At 34.9% G+C, this 16,960-nt stretch overlaps 2 long non-coding RNA genes across 4 annotated transcripts in view; both read right to left on the reverse strand.

Moving 5' to 3' along the window:
• Nucleotides 1-3,587: 3,587 nt before the first annotated feature.
• LOC112944941 overlaps nucleotides 3,588-16,960 on the reverse strand; it is an 88,314-nt gene continuing 74,941 nt past the window's right edge. For all 3 annotated transcript variants that reach the window (XR_003248886.1, XR_003248885.1, XR_003248887.1), the window contains 2 exons: nucleotides 5,070-5,198; nucleotides 3,588-4,311 (listed from right to left, as the gene is read on the reverse strand). This is a non-coding gene — a long non-coding RNA (uncharacterized LOC112944941). The remainder of the gene's footprint in view (nucleotides 4,312-5,069; nucleotides 5,199-16,960) is intronic.
• Nucleotides 14,928-16,323, reverse strand: LOC112944942. The gene is made up of 2 exons (XR_003248888.1): nucleotides 16,261-16,323; nucleotides 14,928-15,429 (listed from the first exon to the last, which is right to left on the reverse strand). It is a non-coding gene; the product is annotated as an uncharacterized LOC112944942 (long non-coding RNA).

A 16,960-nucleotide genomic window follows, 5' to 3' on the forward strand; every position in this document is an offset into this window, starting at 1 on the left:
CTGCACCAACCTGCTCTGTTGTGCCACGCATCTCTCTTTAGTATCATAACCCCTAAAATGGCTCATGTAAGCCAGGGACATGCTTAAATAAGCATGTCAAATGGTGCATGAATATATTTTAGGTTGAAATAGCATAAGGTTTGTCTCTAAACATTTAGCTCGGATTTTTAAAAGTCACAAAGCAGATAAATAGTAATGTTTTTAGAAACAGCACATTCTGTCAAGAAAACTTGCTCCTGAGAGTTGGTGGACACTCTGAAAGAATTCCTCTGGGGGAACACGTTCACAGAATCATTGTGTTGTATGATGCTTCGAGTCTTTATCACCAGAAATTACAGAATCCTCTTTTTAGCTATAAGTATGAACCAATGATCAAATCTTCCCCATTCTCCGATAGTATTTTTCAGTATTGCAAGGTTTAACAAATTTCATCCAGTAGTATGAATATGGCACATGCCTAACCTTCTCATATCAGCTTTTAAGGTCATATATATACAAAGACAAGCTTCAAGGAGTTTCAAATCAATAGCACAGGTCTGAGACACTGCTACAAGTATCTCTGTCAGCTGTCCCTCAGGATGATAAAACCAGCCTAGGTGCCACATTAAGATAGCTTTTAGAATAAAGTTGACCTTCTCACTTTGCGTACAACTAGCCAATGAAAATGCCAGAAGCATTGCAAGTAAGCCATAGTCAACAGATTTATACTCAGCTAAAACACAGTTATTAGAGATGGTTTCTGCTAAAGAAGTGGAAAAACACTGCTTATGAAGTGATTATAGATATTGCTAATATGTTTGGTTATTGGGAAAAGTCAATGTGCCAATAGCTGATTTTATAATCAATTCAGAAAATTTATTTTTCTTGTGATCGCTCAAATTTTTTTTTTTTTTTTTTTTACATTTTTGGGTATTTGGAGACTAGGTGTACAAAATTTCTCTGTAAATCAAGACTCAATAGACTTGCATTTGAAAGTAATTGTAATATTTGCTGAGTTATATTAATAAATGGAAATAAATTTACTAATAAAGTTAAAATTATTTTTAGGGACTTGGATTTTTTTTGTGTAATACTGAAAAGGGAGGAATACTGAAAATCTTCAAAAGGAAATGTCTATTTTGCCTCTATAACATTCTCTTTTTCTCCCCTAGTGGTAAGATTCATCAAATGCAATGTAAGCAGCTGAACTTTTTAATGTAAAGCAGACAGAGCTGCAGCTGCATAAGGACATACGGACACACATTCGGAATGCAAACTGCATGTTGCTCTATCTTTCCAACAATGCAACATATTGCTGGGGCTTTATGTTCAAAGAAAATATAAATACTAAACAAGTCTTTAGAAGCCTTAAAATGTATGTAAATGTCATTACATCCCCTTCCATCTACCACAGTCCAATGCAAAGGGCTTTCAGCGGAGGCAAGATTTGCAGCCACTAGTCTGCCTGCCAAGGATGACTATTCGGTATCTTTATATATAGAGAACTGAGAGCCATACTGTGCTGCGGAATCTTTTATTCAAATTGTTTGTAATCTGGATCCATAAATACTACTTTAATTAAATATTTGATTCTCAGTTTGTTTAGTTGTTAACAAGGTTGCTGTTATTGTTTCCACATAATATTACTCCTAAAAAACCCCAAATCTGGAAGCCTTTACACAACTTTTCACTCTCCGATGCCTAGAGACATTTTTTTTTTCCTTCTGATACTATAAACTGTACACTAAAAGATTTCCATACCCAAGAATGGTCACAGGAATATACATGATAAAACAGGATACAGGATAAAAATCCCACTGACATTTATATCTGTTTCTCTTTTTTTTACCCACAATGTCTTTACTATTTTTTTTCTGTGTACTACCAAATGAAACATTAGCATACTAACAGCTGAGTTTTTTCCAATATCACATTGCCCATGATAATTATTGTGAAGTGTTAGGAGAATTGAATGAAAAAATACATAGAGGTTTAGACTGTAAACTAGGACTACCAAATAGAGGCACGCATCTGCTAAGACACCTTATCCAACAGAATTCAGAGATTACAGAAGACACGACAGTGTAATCACAAACATGTCTCAAAGAGCAGAACTAAGCAACCCAGATGCAATTGCCACAAGGAAGCAAGTGTTCCAGTGCACTGAGTCCATCTCATAAACAATTGAAGCACCAAATTATCATTGATTATTGAGTAATCTGGGGCACGAACAGGCACAAACTCAGATCTCATCCATCCTATGTGAGTACTTCCTGCTGCTCTGCTTCCCTTCATATAGATGAAGCTACCCTTTAAAACCAGCATGCTACAAAGAGCACAGAGTTTGTATTTGAAATGAAACAACAATTTGCCTTTACTTAGAAGCCAGCCATCCTAATGGAACAGCCTTTCAAGTAAAATACTATCAAGGAATTTAAACACTAAGAAACTACAAATAAATTATATAAAAAAACACAGTGTTGTTTTAAATATAAATACTCATGCAGTTCTATCAAGGTCAGGAGAGCTATTAGGTCTGTAACGTGAACTGCTTCCCAAACTTCCTACATATCCTCCTTTAGAGCCTTCCTTAAGGCTCTTATGAAAGAGAATACATCTCATAACAATATAAATCTATAACAAGTATTAAATATATTAATACAATGACTTCTCCTCATGCTCACTGTCTCTAGCACATCTAGATTCCTGCTATTTCAAGTACACCAATGAATAATGCAAAACGATAACCAGCCTAATCCATAGGGTTGTCCCCATGCAGGGTTTGTTAAACGCTGAATGACCTGAGGCACTTGAACACATCCAGTGTCTTTTAGATACTGGTCTTTCTGTTGGAAGATGTGTGCAAATCCTTTGCCAGAGTTCTGAGGTGAAACTCAGAGGCTAGGGATTTGAAAAGGAAACCTCAACATACTTGAAACACACCTGCTTTCAGATCTCATTTCATAACCCAAATCAAAACTGAAGTTCTTGAACTCTCTCCTGTACACCAGCTTGGTATGAAACTTTGTTTTAACCATGGATGATAGGTGACAAAGTTTCATTTGAAATTAATTTTGAAATGCAAACCAATCTTGAATGTAAAATTATGCACCGTACAAATCTAGAAAGGCAGTTAAATCCCTGTTCCTACAGGGAATTATTGTCATTAAAATTGACAAATACTACAAAAGTCAGTTTGGAAAAAGAATTTTGAAAAACTTACATGCTTGTTGTGTTCTAATCTAAATGTAATCTCCCAGGTAAAATAATTTGAACAATATAGTTGAATCACTGTTTCCTGAGAAGACAAATATTGAAAGTACTTTACCACCAACATACAAATCATACCCAGGTTTAATTATTTCCAATTTAAAACAGATGCATCAAGACCAGTTAGTTTATATGCATTTCATATGCACAGATATATGCCTGAAAATATGTGTCTACATATGTGAATGTACATGCACATACATTAGGCTTTCATATTTGAAGTATTAAGTTTCAACTATTCATTTTTAATCATAACTGAATTATATGGCATCTATATACATATATAGAAAAAGTTATAAAAATATCATTTTGGTGTCTTCCTCCAATTTCATTTTTTCTTTTAGTCTTATATTTCTATTGGTATTTTTTCTATTTGTATGCAATACAGATGCTCTCAGATCTACACACATATTCTTCAAATCACAGTAATTTCTTCAAATGAATTAACTTATAAAAATGAAGTCTGCAAGGTAAATTCCTGTCTCATAAAGTATTTTTAGATAAACTTCTAAGATAGCTCAAGTTTTCCAGCATATTAGAATAGTCTTATTTAATTGAGGAACATAAACAAGGACGGAAAAACACTCAGGTACTCCTACTGATGGACTCATCCTCAATCTTAAAATGCCTACAACATAAGAATTTAATGGAATTAACCATGTAGGTAAACTCGTATGGATAAATAAAGCATATGAGTTGCACAAAGTTAGATTCCCTTTTTTTAACCAAATTCAGTATGACAATATGTATGTTGAGTGAAGTTTATTGAACTATGAAATCTACTATGAAATCTCACTAAAACCACATAAGTAGTAAAATTAACTAGATTTGAGAAGAATATTTGAACTAGACAAGCATCAAAACTTTGTAAGTTTGCAAGTAATAAAATGAGGAGGGGAAAAAAAACAATTTTTCTGAGCAGCAGCTCACACTCAAAATGGGGTGCAAGTGAGAGGGATCTCAGATGATCTCATCTGAAGGGTCACACCAAGATAAAAAAAAGCTTCTTCTTTCTCTTGCTCTTCAAGTGATGAGATATTGATGAGCTAGGCACCAAGAGATCTAGACAGCATAAGTGATAACATTAAAAAAAAAAGTTAGTAATACGTGACTCTGGAGACGGAGCTACCAACTTAATCAATCAACAAATCGATGAAACCAACAAGCTCTGTGCAGCCAGCTGAGCTGGTTCTCTAATTCCTGATCTTCTTTTTAGTGGGCAGATGCTTCTCTCTCCTGCTTCCACTGTTTTGTTTATTTATTTATTTTGAATTAACACATCTCTTTTAAGCGTGAAGCCAAAAATACCCACCAACAATAAGGAAAAAAAACACATTATGCTATGAAAGTCAGAAATGACAGTAAATCACAGATGGGATTAGAGCTGCTGTTATATGTTGTCTCAAGAAGAAAACAACATAAGTGAGAGGGTTAGGTGGCACAGCAGTAGGGCTGCCACTGGCTTTGCAACTAATTAAGAGCTGTGAAATGAGGTGATTCTGCAAAACACAGGCTGAATACAGGGAAAGATGCAAGTACTGAAAAAAAAATACAGTATGTGAAAGTAATACAGGTAGTTTGTTAAAGCACAGTTTGAGCCAAGACACCAGGGAAAGTGCAAGCCTATGCTAACTACTCCTATAATCAGGGAGATTTTAGAGTGAATTAGGCTAAAGACACCTGCCTTCTCTGGCTGCAGTTACGCTGCTGAACAGATTACTGTCCCCAGCTACTTGTTACCACCTCCCCACTAGAAATGACTGAATTCACAGTTCTGGCAGTTGAACTCTTTGCTTAACTCACTGTTTTAATCAACTCACCTCAGTAAACTGATATGAATTAGTGACCGCATAGGCAGCTCCAACAGTGCATTTAAGTCACCACTGTCCTCAGGTAGCAGAACAGCAACGCTCAGAGTGGGGTGGTCATCTGTTCAGCCAGGACACCTCCTGGCAGAAGAGGATATACAGAGCTACAGAAACCTGTCATTAAGTTAATTAATGTATAAATAAATGACTAACGTGAATCACAGAGATTTTAAAAGAAGGCACTCTGCAAATTTTCAGTAAGAAATAGTTAAAAATGTGGAGGAAACAGAATATTAGGAGTAGTTTAAGCAGGGCATAAAACAAAATACATAAGGAAAATTAAAATACCATTGAAGAAGCTTATCTACATTTGCAATGATTGCTTGAACCAATACTGGCACACAGGTAAATATTGTTGCAAATCAGATATTGCAGTTTATACTTACTACTTAATAAATCTCCAACATATAAAAAATAACAAATGTTTTTCAAAATACGCTCATAGTATTTAAGAAGTTATCATAAATTTCAAAACAATCATATTTCATTTGTCCTGGTTTTTAAAAGCATAACAATTCTACAAAAATTAACTTAAAATCTGAGAGAAAAAGTTTATCTTTCAATAAGATGCCTCTTTCAAGGCAGTTAAATGGGAGCAAAACAGATTTCCTAACAGCATTTTAGTTTTTAATTAAGTCTTGGACAGTACTGAATGGTTGACTATTCCCTTTATTTCTTGTAGCATTCCAAAACATGAAGATAATAGCTTTAAAATATTTTTTCCAGTGTTTCAGTACACAGTTTCAGAGACTAATGATATAGTCAGTTTCAGATATGAATGGACTGAAAAATGTGTTGGACAAATTAGGAATACACTGATGGTTATTACACATGATAGTTCACATGCAGCTCTTAGCTAAATCCCTAAATTGCCAGTTTGGGGAATGTGAGATTCTGTACAAGAGAAACAAACGCTCTGTAATTGTTCCATTCCCTGCACTCTTTCCTCTGTAAGCTGTTGTCAGTCTCTATCAGCATGGCCATTCTTCGGCTCTTGGCAGATAAAAATTGCCCCTCCTTTGAGTTGTCTTCATAGCCGACAGTTTATACAGGCCTCTTGTCTGAATGTTGAGAACATCCTCCTTACATTCCTGTATACAGCAACTACCAAAGTGTCAAAGATTTGAATTCTAATTTTGAAAGCGAAGATGCTTGTCTTTTAAAAATGAGCCTGTAGCAGCACTGGCTACATAACAGCTTACACGGGGAGAGGGAGACTTACAGCTCTATCAACAGTAACAGCCAGAGCACTCAGTACAGTGGCACTGCAACACATCAGGAGACAGATAAGCAATCACTGTCACCACACCAAGAAACCCAGAGACTTCCTGCTTTGTTTTAATGCAAGTTTCAGACTTCAGAGAAGACAAAAACTGATCAACTTTTCTGTAGAGCTAAAACAGGAAAAAGCAGAGACATGGAGGCAATGCCAACAACAGCAGCAAACTCAACCTCAATACCTGTTTATCTAACAGGCTGAAAGTAACCCTGCTGTTAATGCAAGCATATAAGCATCACTTATTACAGCAAATACATGTGGCTGACCTCCCATGTCTGTCAGTGTTAGTTCACTGCTTTACAAGGCTTCGGATCAGTAGGGTCACTGAAGCAGACGAACAGGTAAAATAAGCAAGAAAATGCAGGGGTATTTTTCTACATAATAGAAAGCTGAGTGCAAGATTACGTCTGGGGAAAAACATGTACAGCAATTTCCTACCAGCTGGCAGTGGAAAAAAAGTACTCAGTCTGTCACAGCTAACTACAGCTGTTAATTTTATTATTATCGTTATTACCTTTTTATTGCAATAGCACCTAGATGATTCATCTGGGAGTTGAGGGCCCCAGTGTGGTATGATCTGAACACACAGAACACATACACTACCCTTGCCCCAAACTGCTCACCTGCAGAGGTTTATGGAGAGTTTAAATGTGGCTTGTTTTTCAAGTACAGTAGGTTTTAGTGTAGAGTTTAGTGCTGGTAGTTACAAAATGTGTTATGCTGTGTGAGAAGAAAGACTTATACACAACACACGTTTGAACCCAGCTTTCTTGTACTGCAGAGTACTTTCTATTCCATTCAGCTACAATAACTAAGTAAGATCTAACTTGGAGGTCAAAATATGAGAACAAACAATCACTGCTTCTTAAAATAAAACATGAGAATTAAGTGGCATTAAAAATCTCTCTTTTAAAGTGAACCCTTAGTAGGTCACAAATGCAAAGCTGCATCTCTGGAATTTCATTCTCGTGGCTGAAAAAAAAAAAAGCTGCCCACAAAGACTGTAATTCTAGATTAAATATATTAAACACTTATTTTCTTGTGAAAAAAAAAAACACTTGGCTTAGTTTTTGCTTTGGAATATACTTGATCTCAGTATGTTAATTCTATAGTACAAGTTATGGGTAAAACGAATCCAAACTAACCAATATGCCTACCTAGCTCTGGATAGACAGAGTTAAAATAGTCCTTTACCTGAACACACAACAACTTCAGTCACATCATAACTACGTTCTTTGCTGTAAATGACCATTAAAACAACTGCAAAATCTGCCTAAACACTATGTCCCTCGTCTTCCAGGCCCTTGCTAAGGACTGTGTAAATAATACAGTGTTTGCCATGGAGCACAGAGAGCACTGTGGTACAAAATTCAGTGGTAAATTAACTACATTCAGTCTGTTATAAAACAGAGATATTAAAATCCTGCCTGAAACCATGATGGTGAGTACCAGATGCTTGAGAATAGTTCATGAAACACCAACATTCATAAAAATCTGCTTAATTCCAATAATTCTTTAAAACAGTGACTCTATAATTATATGTTGTTTAAAATTGTATAGTGTAGTTCATGCCTGCTGTCGCAAGCTTTCCTGTGAATACCACTAATATTTTTGACTTACTTTCCACTGCAAAGGCCTGTAGCAGGCCCAACTTACCTGATGCAATCTCCTCCTCTAGGTGTTTACCCAGACATTGCCATTCATCAATATTTCTGACAGTGACATTATTAAGAAAATTACTTTTTGCTCAAGTGCAAAAGTTTAACAGGGAACAACTGGCAAAGTCATAAGTTGTAAAAGATAAATTAAGTTTTAAGATTTTAATTCCTATTTTTCATAAAGACATTAAACTGGTGTATGAAGACAATGTGGATCACTATGATTTAGGTTATAGATAAGATAGATTAGATATTGGTACAGTGTAGTACTCCAGAGTTCCTCAGGGTCTTGTCATGCTAAAGACTAAAAATATAGCAGATAAGAAAACACCTAGGAAAATTTAAAGAACAAGCTGTAAAAAATCTAGTTTCTTGTAACTGATTTGAAAATTACCACTGGCATTTTTAATTTTGTAAATTATGGAATTTAAAATAGTGAATGATACAGATAAGATATTTGAAAGATGCCTTCTAGGACATTCAGGCTAAGAGGTAAATAAGCACTGTTAGTACTCAGCCTTCATTTGCTGTAAAGCATTTGTCTTTTTTGTAAAATAGTGGGAAACCAACATTTCTTGTAAAAGCTAATTAAATTATATTCTATTGGCTTCTATCTTTTGTTCACACTAAAGGCTGAGCTCTTTTTACAGATAATGTATTTATAAATCAATGTAACAAAATGGGTATGCTGACAATATTGCAGCAGACTATTTGAATAGAACCAACTGTATCCAAGCAACACTAATGCCTCAGTCAGAAAGTCCATGTGAGAAATTTGTTTCCCTTCAAGAATCACACAAAAGTATCTAAAGTTGACAGGAGAACACAGTAGAAGGAAGCAGGATCAGATGCTATTCAGCCAATAAAGTTCAAATCTACTAATATTTAATGCAAAAAGAAAATAATTTATGGTTATTTAATAATGGAGAAACAAGTACTTAAAAAGTGAATTAATGGACCGGTGTTGAAAATAAAAGCTGAATTCCACTTTCCTAAATTATTATACTCTCTACAATGAGAGCTATTAGCTGCTTGTATTATATCATTTGCAAACAAGAAGAGCTGGACATTAAGGACTATTTACTGTATGGTTTATTGGACCATTCTCCTTCCCTCCATTGACACCTCTGATCGTAACAACATAAAATAATGACATCCTCTTAATACAAACTGATCGTTAAGATAAAATACTACTAACACATTGATAATACTAAAATAATTCAAAGTCACAGAATGGGAGAAAAATACTCTGATATCTGTGCATTATATATATGTAAAATTTATAATTATATATATTTTATACTTAGTCATTTTAATTTTGCACTTCCTCCTTCTGTTTTTCAGCTTAATAAAATGGCTACTGAAATAAAAATCTCTTCTGTCTTTTCTCTCCACCTCGTAGAAAAAGAGTTACCTAAACAAAACATCTATGGGGTGAGGTGGTGAGCCTATGTCAGTGCATATGTACCAGCTCAGATTAAGCACAACGAAACTTCAGCTGTTCAGGATATTGCTAAGTGTGCTTGGCTTATTTTCCTTTCTGTGGGAACTGAAAATACTTAGTAAGAAAGAAAAGCTTGATTTTGCCAAACTGTGACCTTGATTAACATTATCTACACTACTTTTCTCTAGACTATCTTCCCTCTGTTATTATGGAATAAAAACCCAAGCTTGGCCCTCTTCGTTGTGAAAATACTAAGAATGAAAGTTCTTTTTTTCAGGACTTCGAGGGATAAACAGTCTTTTTTTTTTTTTTTTTTTTTTTTTGAAAACAGTGTAAGAAAGTGCTGTCATACAGCATTTTTGAAATGGTCTATAACTGAAGGGCAGGCAGGGGGAAGCCATTAGGGACTGCAAAGAGGTGAGTCAGAAGAGATGAGAGAGAAATATGTGTTTCAGCAGCAGATTTAGAAATAAAAGAAGACTGAAAACTTCTATAGATATGTTAGCTATTTAAAAAAAAGTTAAAAAAATCAAAAATGTTTCTCAACATAGCAAGGCTTGAATTAACCATCTGATTCAACAGCTCTTTTTTCATACATAAACAAGACTTTATAGTGGTGATTAAGGTTTCATATCCTTTATGCTATATAGCCGATATATGCTATATATCCCAGACTATTAACTCCTGTTTAGAACACAGGTGTGCAGTGAATTGCACTTTCTGACAAAAAATGTCAAACTAGAACATATGGTCTCAATTAATTAATTGATTTTAATCAAAGAAAAGTGGAGAATTTCAGTGGAAAAAAAAAAAAAAAGAAGAAATTAAAAATTAAGATGCTCCGAGTCTCACATAAACCAGAAAGGGTCAAATGGAGCCACAAATCCCCTGCACTGTTAAACAAATTCTCTTCTTGGGCACTGGGTGAACAAGAAATTTTCCCATACTTTTACAGATAATAGTGGGTAAAGTATCTGTGCATAAACAAATGCACAGGCACAACGGAAAAAGAAAGAAGGATAAAGTTAATTGACAGCAGAGTGATTTTCGAAAACAAGAGAAATTTCACCTGGAGATCATGTACTAGAACACATATTTGCTGACAGCATTAACAGAACACCAACCTGTCTGCAGTGCCTGTTTGCAACTGGAAGTAACGATACCACAGCGGAACATCATACCCCTGCCGACAGATTATGTCCTTTAGAAAAACCTCTGTATCTGCACTCGTGTCAAGTTCCTTAGCATTAGTAACCACCCACCTAGCTCTTCCTTTATCCTTTTGTACACAAGCGATTCACAGGCAATCAAAACGTACACAGGATATAAGGGCAACTATTATAGGAATAATGGTGACCACACTGCCAACAGCAGCAAAAATGCTGATGTGCTTCTCCTATGAACTGCTGAGCACATGGTCAGCCTTTGCCTTCAGTCCAGTATCTTGCAGCACACCCATTAAATTATTCCGCCTTTACTCCAATGGGGGATTTTCATGGGCAAGTGTATGCCTTTATTTATTTAAAGAAACACTGTGTGTTACTTTGGGATGGTAAAAACAAAAAGGCTATTTCCAAACGTGAGCACTCAGACATTTTCAAATATTCCAGTTTGCTGTATTAAAAACTGTTCAGATCACTATGTCTACATTTTTTGTGAAAGAGGTATTCCCAGATGAGATTTGGAATTCGAAAGTCCATTAGTCTCAAGTTGATGAAAGCAACTATAAAGGGTAGATGTTGAGCATGAGAGCATCTCCTCAGAGAATTGCTTATCATTCCAACTTGATTCTCGGGATAGAAAATACCACAAAGATCCAGGTAGAAAAACAGTGTACGCTTTACAACCTCCCCAAGGTGTTACCATATGCCATTAGGTTAGCTTAAGTGCTTTCCCTGGGGCTATGAAGCACCATCTCTAGGTTCTAAAATTGGACTAGTAGTGCAGGTTAAAACATTGTAAGTTGTAACATTCAATGATAAATGTTCACTAAATTGCTATCATTATGTGAAAGGTATTACTCTTAATAGTCTGATGGTATACAATAAAGAGTTCAGAAATATCCTGCAATTAGGAGCCTAATTTCAGACTCTCATTAAAATATAAGGTTTTTCTTTAAGCTTAGTTTGAAGAGACTACTTTCTTCATAAATTGCCTCTCCAAAAAAAAACTTCTCTAATATCCAGACTCTGATGGTCAAAATTCAAAGTAATTATATATTTTTATTTTCTATGCAGTTAGGCAGAAGGTAGTATGATGGAGTAAAACCATTATTTTGAGATGCAATTAGGATTCTTTTTATAGTTGTGACAGGCAAATGTAAATGTAATCACATACCAATTAGCAAGTAATTATGCTGCTACTACTAAGATTCATGTCTTGAGTTAGTAAGTACCTGAAATTTACTTTTTTAAACAAGGCTATACAGTGCAGTCAATTAGGCCCAAGAATTATATTGAGATCAGCCAATACAAATCAACTAAATTTCCACAGTGGAAGGTCTACATATATTAAATAATCAGAAAAACAAACAAACAAACAAACCCCCACCTTTCCAGTGCACTTAAATGGAAGGATGTATGCTTTAGTAATGTAGTGAATGTCTAGAACGTGCTTTAGGACTGAACAGGAAGAGTAAGGACTGTCCATGAAGAGTACAGTCTAATATGTGTTACACAATCCGGGATATCTTGTGGTATTTCTCTCTGGACAACATGTACCTGACTGACTCTGGACATGTTAAAACACAGATTTCCTCAGGGCAGGCAAAGAAAATACAAAAGATGCATCAAACTAAGTGATTAGACAGACATTGACAGATCACGGAGACAAACAGACTGAGTGCAGTGGAATGAATTTTTCCCAATGATGACTCATGTCTGCTTTATGTTCATAGTTCATGACATGCTATTTTACTTTTCTGCTCCTGTAGTAAAAACATGTTGTATATTCATACTTAAGTCAATACTACAGTCTCTTTCCGTCTTATTTCTCCAAAATTCTTTGATTTTTTTCATTGAAAATGTAAACCCAAAATGTTTAGAAATCTTTAAATAACAGTAAGAATCTGTGTAGCTAAAACTTGCACAAGAAAACATGAAGGATGCTAAAATATAAGGAAGTATGTGAATTGTCAGTTTTCACTGCTTCATCTGCCTAAAAGCAATCCAAATCTTCAACATGGCTATTGTTGCTCTCGTGTTAACAACACCTTGACAATTTAGAAGGAAAATGAAACTATTGATTTCTGAAGGACTGCTTTGAATTTACAGCCAAATAGCACTAGAATAAATGAGCTTCTAATATTTTAATAATTTAAAAGTTTGTGATTTTTCCTCAATAGCTTATGACTCATCTCATATAAGGGCTCAATAGCACAGCAGATTAATGAACAGCTACTACTCAATATGTTCTTTTAATCTGTTTTTATTCACTAAGAAAATGCTCAGATGATGCAATTTACTAAGTGAAGCACTGTCCTTTCATGAAATATAAAGCATGCTTAAGCAGAAATTTCCTGTTTAGATCGCCTTTAATATGTTTACAGTGCAATTCTTTAACTGAAAATTAGGCATCCTAAAAATGAAACTCGCTTCATTGTAAATCACTGGACTTCTCTTTGGCCTCACCATCTATCACTAATAGTTTCAAGTTTCAAATTCAAAATAAAAGAGGACAATTTTATCTGCTCTAATACTAAGTTACAACAAGAAGATATTTTACATGAAAATATTTCAACCAAGTCATTATAGAATCAAAAAAAGTAAAAAAAAAAAACAATTTTTTTTTTTTTTTTTTTTGTTAAGTTTACTAGCTTTTAGTGGTGGATGCCTTTTGAAATTAAATACAACTTTAAATTAAAAGCAAACAAAAAAGACTCCCTAAACACCCTTAGCTCGACTGAGTGTTTTTAAGTAATTTTTCAAATATGGTTTTGTTGAACTTATATTTTCAGTAAGCCTTGTCAGTTTAAATCATTGCACTAGAATTGTGTGAAATGCTATGTGGACATAAATACTAGAGAATTAAAAACACCAAGAAGAGATACATGTTTAAGATCCTTGTGTGATTTTTTTTTAAATGAGCTATTATTATTTTAAATGAGCTATCGTTATTCCCTCTAAGAAGAAAAAGAATGAAAGAAACAGTAAACCCTTCTTTTTCCACCAGTAAAAACCTCAAAAACATATCAAAGTCTCCTCCTTTCTTTCTCTCAACTATAATGATGATGCCAAACGAAAGATGTGACAATGATCGAACCTTTTCACAGCCAGCAAAAATAGTACAAAGCAGATTTTTGATAAGGAACAATTTACGAAATCACTGGTCAAAACGGAGACAGTTCTGCAGATGTCACATATAAATTCACCCACCTTATGCTGAAGAGTTCATTCTTTATTCAAAACTAGGGCTGACTTCTTATATTACAGGAATAAAAGGTTACCCAGGAAATTTAGATCTCCATCTCTGTGGCAAAACAGGTATCTTCAAGACATTAAAGAAAACATTTATCATATACCATTACAGAAAAGCCTCCCCTGCTTCCCAAACCATCTGAATACTGCCTCTAAGTTTGTTATTTCCATTATTGATCTCATGGTACGGCTTTGGGTTCTGGGAGACACGGCTTTTTGAATTCATTTTCTATTAGGCTCCCTGGTACAATGTTTTGGCCATATATGATTATATAGCTCACCAAGAACAGAGAAAATTACTGGTAATTTAGGAAGAAATTCTACAAAGACTGCAAGAATGTACTCTTTAATTTAAAATGGAATTCACAGAACCTGTTTTTTTTTTTTGTGCTAGTTGTACGCGTTGTTTAAACCTACCATATCCTGATGTATCATTCAAATATATATCATTTTATATCTTTGTCTCTCCCACTCTCCAGCAAATTTAAATCAGCTTACAGAAATCTTTCTATTGCCACTGAATACATATCCTCACCATTCATCTAATTATACATACAGGAGCAGTAAAGAAAACCACAGAATGTGTTAGCACTGTGATATGCATAATAGAAAAAATATAAATAAATTTAACTGAGACACTGCTTATATTGTTTGGTCTCATTTCAAAATAGCTTTTCTAAAACAGAACTATATCAAAAAGAATGTGATCTTCCTTAGGTATATTTAAAGAACCTATTGCTTTTGGCTTTTACTGCTATTCCGTTCTCTACTCCTTCAGATGTACTTCTATTCAGCATTTATTTCAGCCTATTTCTTTTAAGATGCTCTAACTTTCCTAGTTACTGTAGTGGCCAAACCATCTCACTTCTTTGAACTGAAATCCACTTCTAACTTCCTATGCCCTTTCCTTTTTAACCGCAATATAACTGCCTTTATAGAACAAATGGAGCCCAATGCTACAGTTTTCTATGGTGTATTGTTTCTTGTCATCCCTGCTGATTATGATACACAGTAGAAGTTAAGGATCAGGTCACAGCTGAATTAAGACATCAAGGGACTTATTTTATCCACCTGCATGTCCTTGCTTCCCCAAAACATTTTTAAAGAGAGGAAGAACAGAGATACTACTACGCGACTCAACCCTGCAGGACCTGACTTTTCAATGTCTGTACACTATCCTTCAGAAAGCCCTACAGTAATGAGAAAACAAAACCCACAACCTTAACTGCAAGGCAGGAAAAAAAAAAAAGTACAGGTTTCAGCTTGAAGTTAATAATTAGAGGGCTCTGAATGAAAAAAGGGCAGCAGGCAGAATAATGCATTTGTTAGCAAGACATGACTTCTCGTGCTATGCAAGTATACTGCAGAAAAGTAAATTGCTGGTTTTTTTGTTTGCTGCAAGTGATTACCCAGTGTTAAGATGATTCGGTGCTAACTGCACTTTTTATAGTAATGAGTCTTTCTGGTCTTCTGGGTTGCAGGGCAGGTGCACATCGTGGCCTATCCAGAGATCCATCTAGAAAGTAAGAATATGCTCTCTAAATCATGCACCCAGATTTCCATCCTGGTGGAAACTACAGCATAGAAGATGGAGAACATTCATGTCCACTCTGTACGGCCCCATATTCAGCCTTCAAATTTTAGAAACAGCCCTTATGTTTCAATACACCAATATACTATAGCAAGTTTTCATTATTACTACCTAACACCTTACTTAAGCCAATAAAATTACATCAACTTTTATGTGATACGCAGCATAACTTTGTTACTCCACATACTTTTGCTTAAGACATCATTCTTTCATTATCATTTATGATATTTCTGCTACTGATCTGAATTTGATCAAGAACAATTCCTTCTCAGAGTTCAGATTGCTGTTCCCAATATTGTGAATATTGTTCTGCATTTTAGTAACCTTAAAAAAAAAAAATAAAGGGTAAGATTGCATCAGGCTGTGTGAAAATCTGAAAACGAACAGGCACCTTCACTTGCAGACCACATATTGTGAGAAAGAATCATACCAGAATAATCTTCCCTTCTGTCCACAGGAAGGAGAAAATCAGCATGATTTACAGACAAACACAAGGTAGGCAGAACAGTGTATAAAATTCATGAGTTGAAGATAATTAATGGGGCAATTAAAAAGCAAAGGAGGACCAAACAACAGACACAAACTTTAAAAACAAAAGCCTAGAAGCTAATCTTTCTGCAGAGATGGGATGCAACACCTAGACTAAAATATGTACAGAGTACAAGACATTAAGTATGTATATAAAGACCTCAATGAAGCTGACACTGCCAACATTATTCAATACGTATAAAGTAGAAATGGAAGCATATTATTTACCCTGTGAATGAGCAGAATGTTCAATGGAGACCTGTATTCACTCCAGAACTGTTCAAATGTCCTTTTATGATAGAAGACACATGGAAGATAAATAAGTGAGACTGTTTCCAAATGACTGCTGTCTTTCTTAGCTTCATTCTTTTTCTGATATATTCTATCTCTATTCTTGGCCTGTATATACTAGACGGTTTCAATATTCAATCCTCTTTCTGTAGCATGACTGCACAAGCATGAGGAAAAACAGTAAAACTCACCGTCTTGGTGACCTAAGTTTCATTTTAGATCTTGTTTCTAGGTTAAGGATGGCAATTCTAAATGCCTTCACAGGGGACAGTGGTTGCCTAGTAGCAATACCAGTGAGTGTTTGATGCTGCTTTTAGGATAACTGTTTACTTGTGTTCTGTCATGATCAAACTGTAATAATAGATTTGTAGTGGTTTCTGCAGTCTATACAGTCAGTGACATTTGGCTAATAATAGGGAGTTCAAACTTTCTTTTTTTTTAAAAAAAGGAAAATATTGAAAGCTTAGAAACAAGTGATTCACTTATGCCCTTTATACATGAAATAAATGCACTTTTCTTTTACTTTTTTTTTTTAAACCTTTTACTTACTTTATTTTTTCTCCTTATTAAAGGAGTACCTTTACTCCTGACTACCCATTATTTTTAAGATCAACATACTATACTTACGGTAATGTAT

Source organism: Nothoprocta perdicaria, unplaced genomic scaffold, assembly GCF_003342845.1.
Source record: "Nothoprocta perdicaria isolate Ctin4 unplaced genomic scaffold, notPer1 scaffold_18, whole genome shotgun sequence".
NCBI lineage: Eukaryota > Metazoa > Chordata > Aves > Tinamiformes > Tinamidae > Nothoprocta > Nothoprocta perdicaria.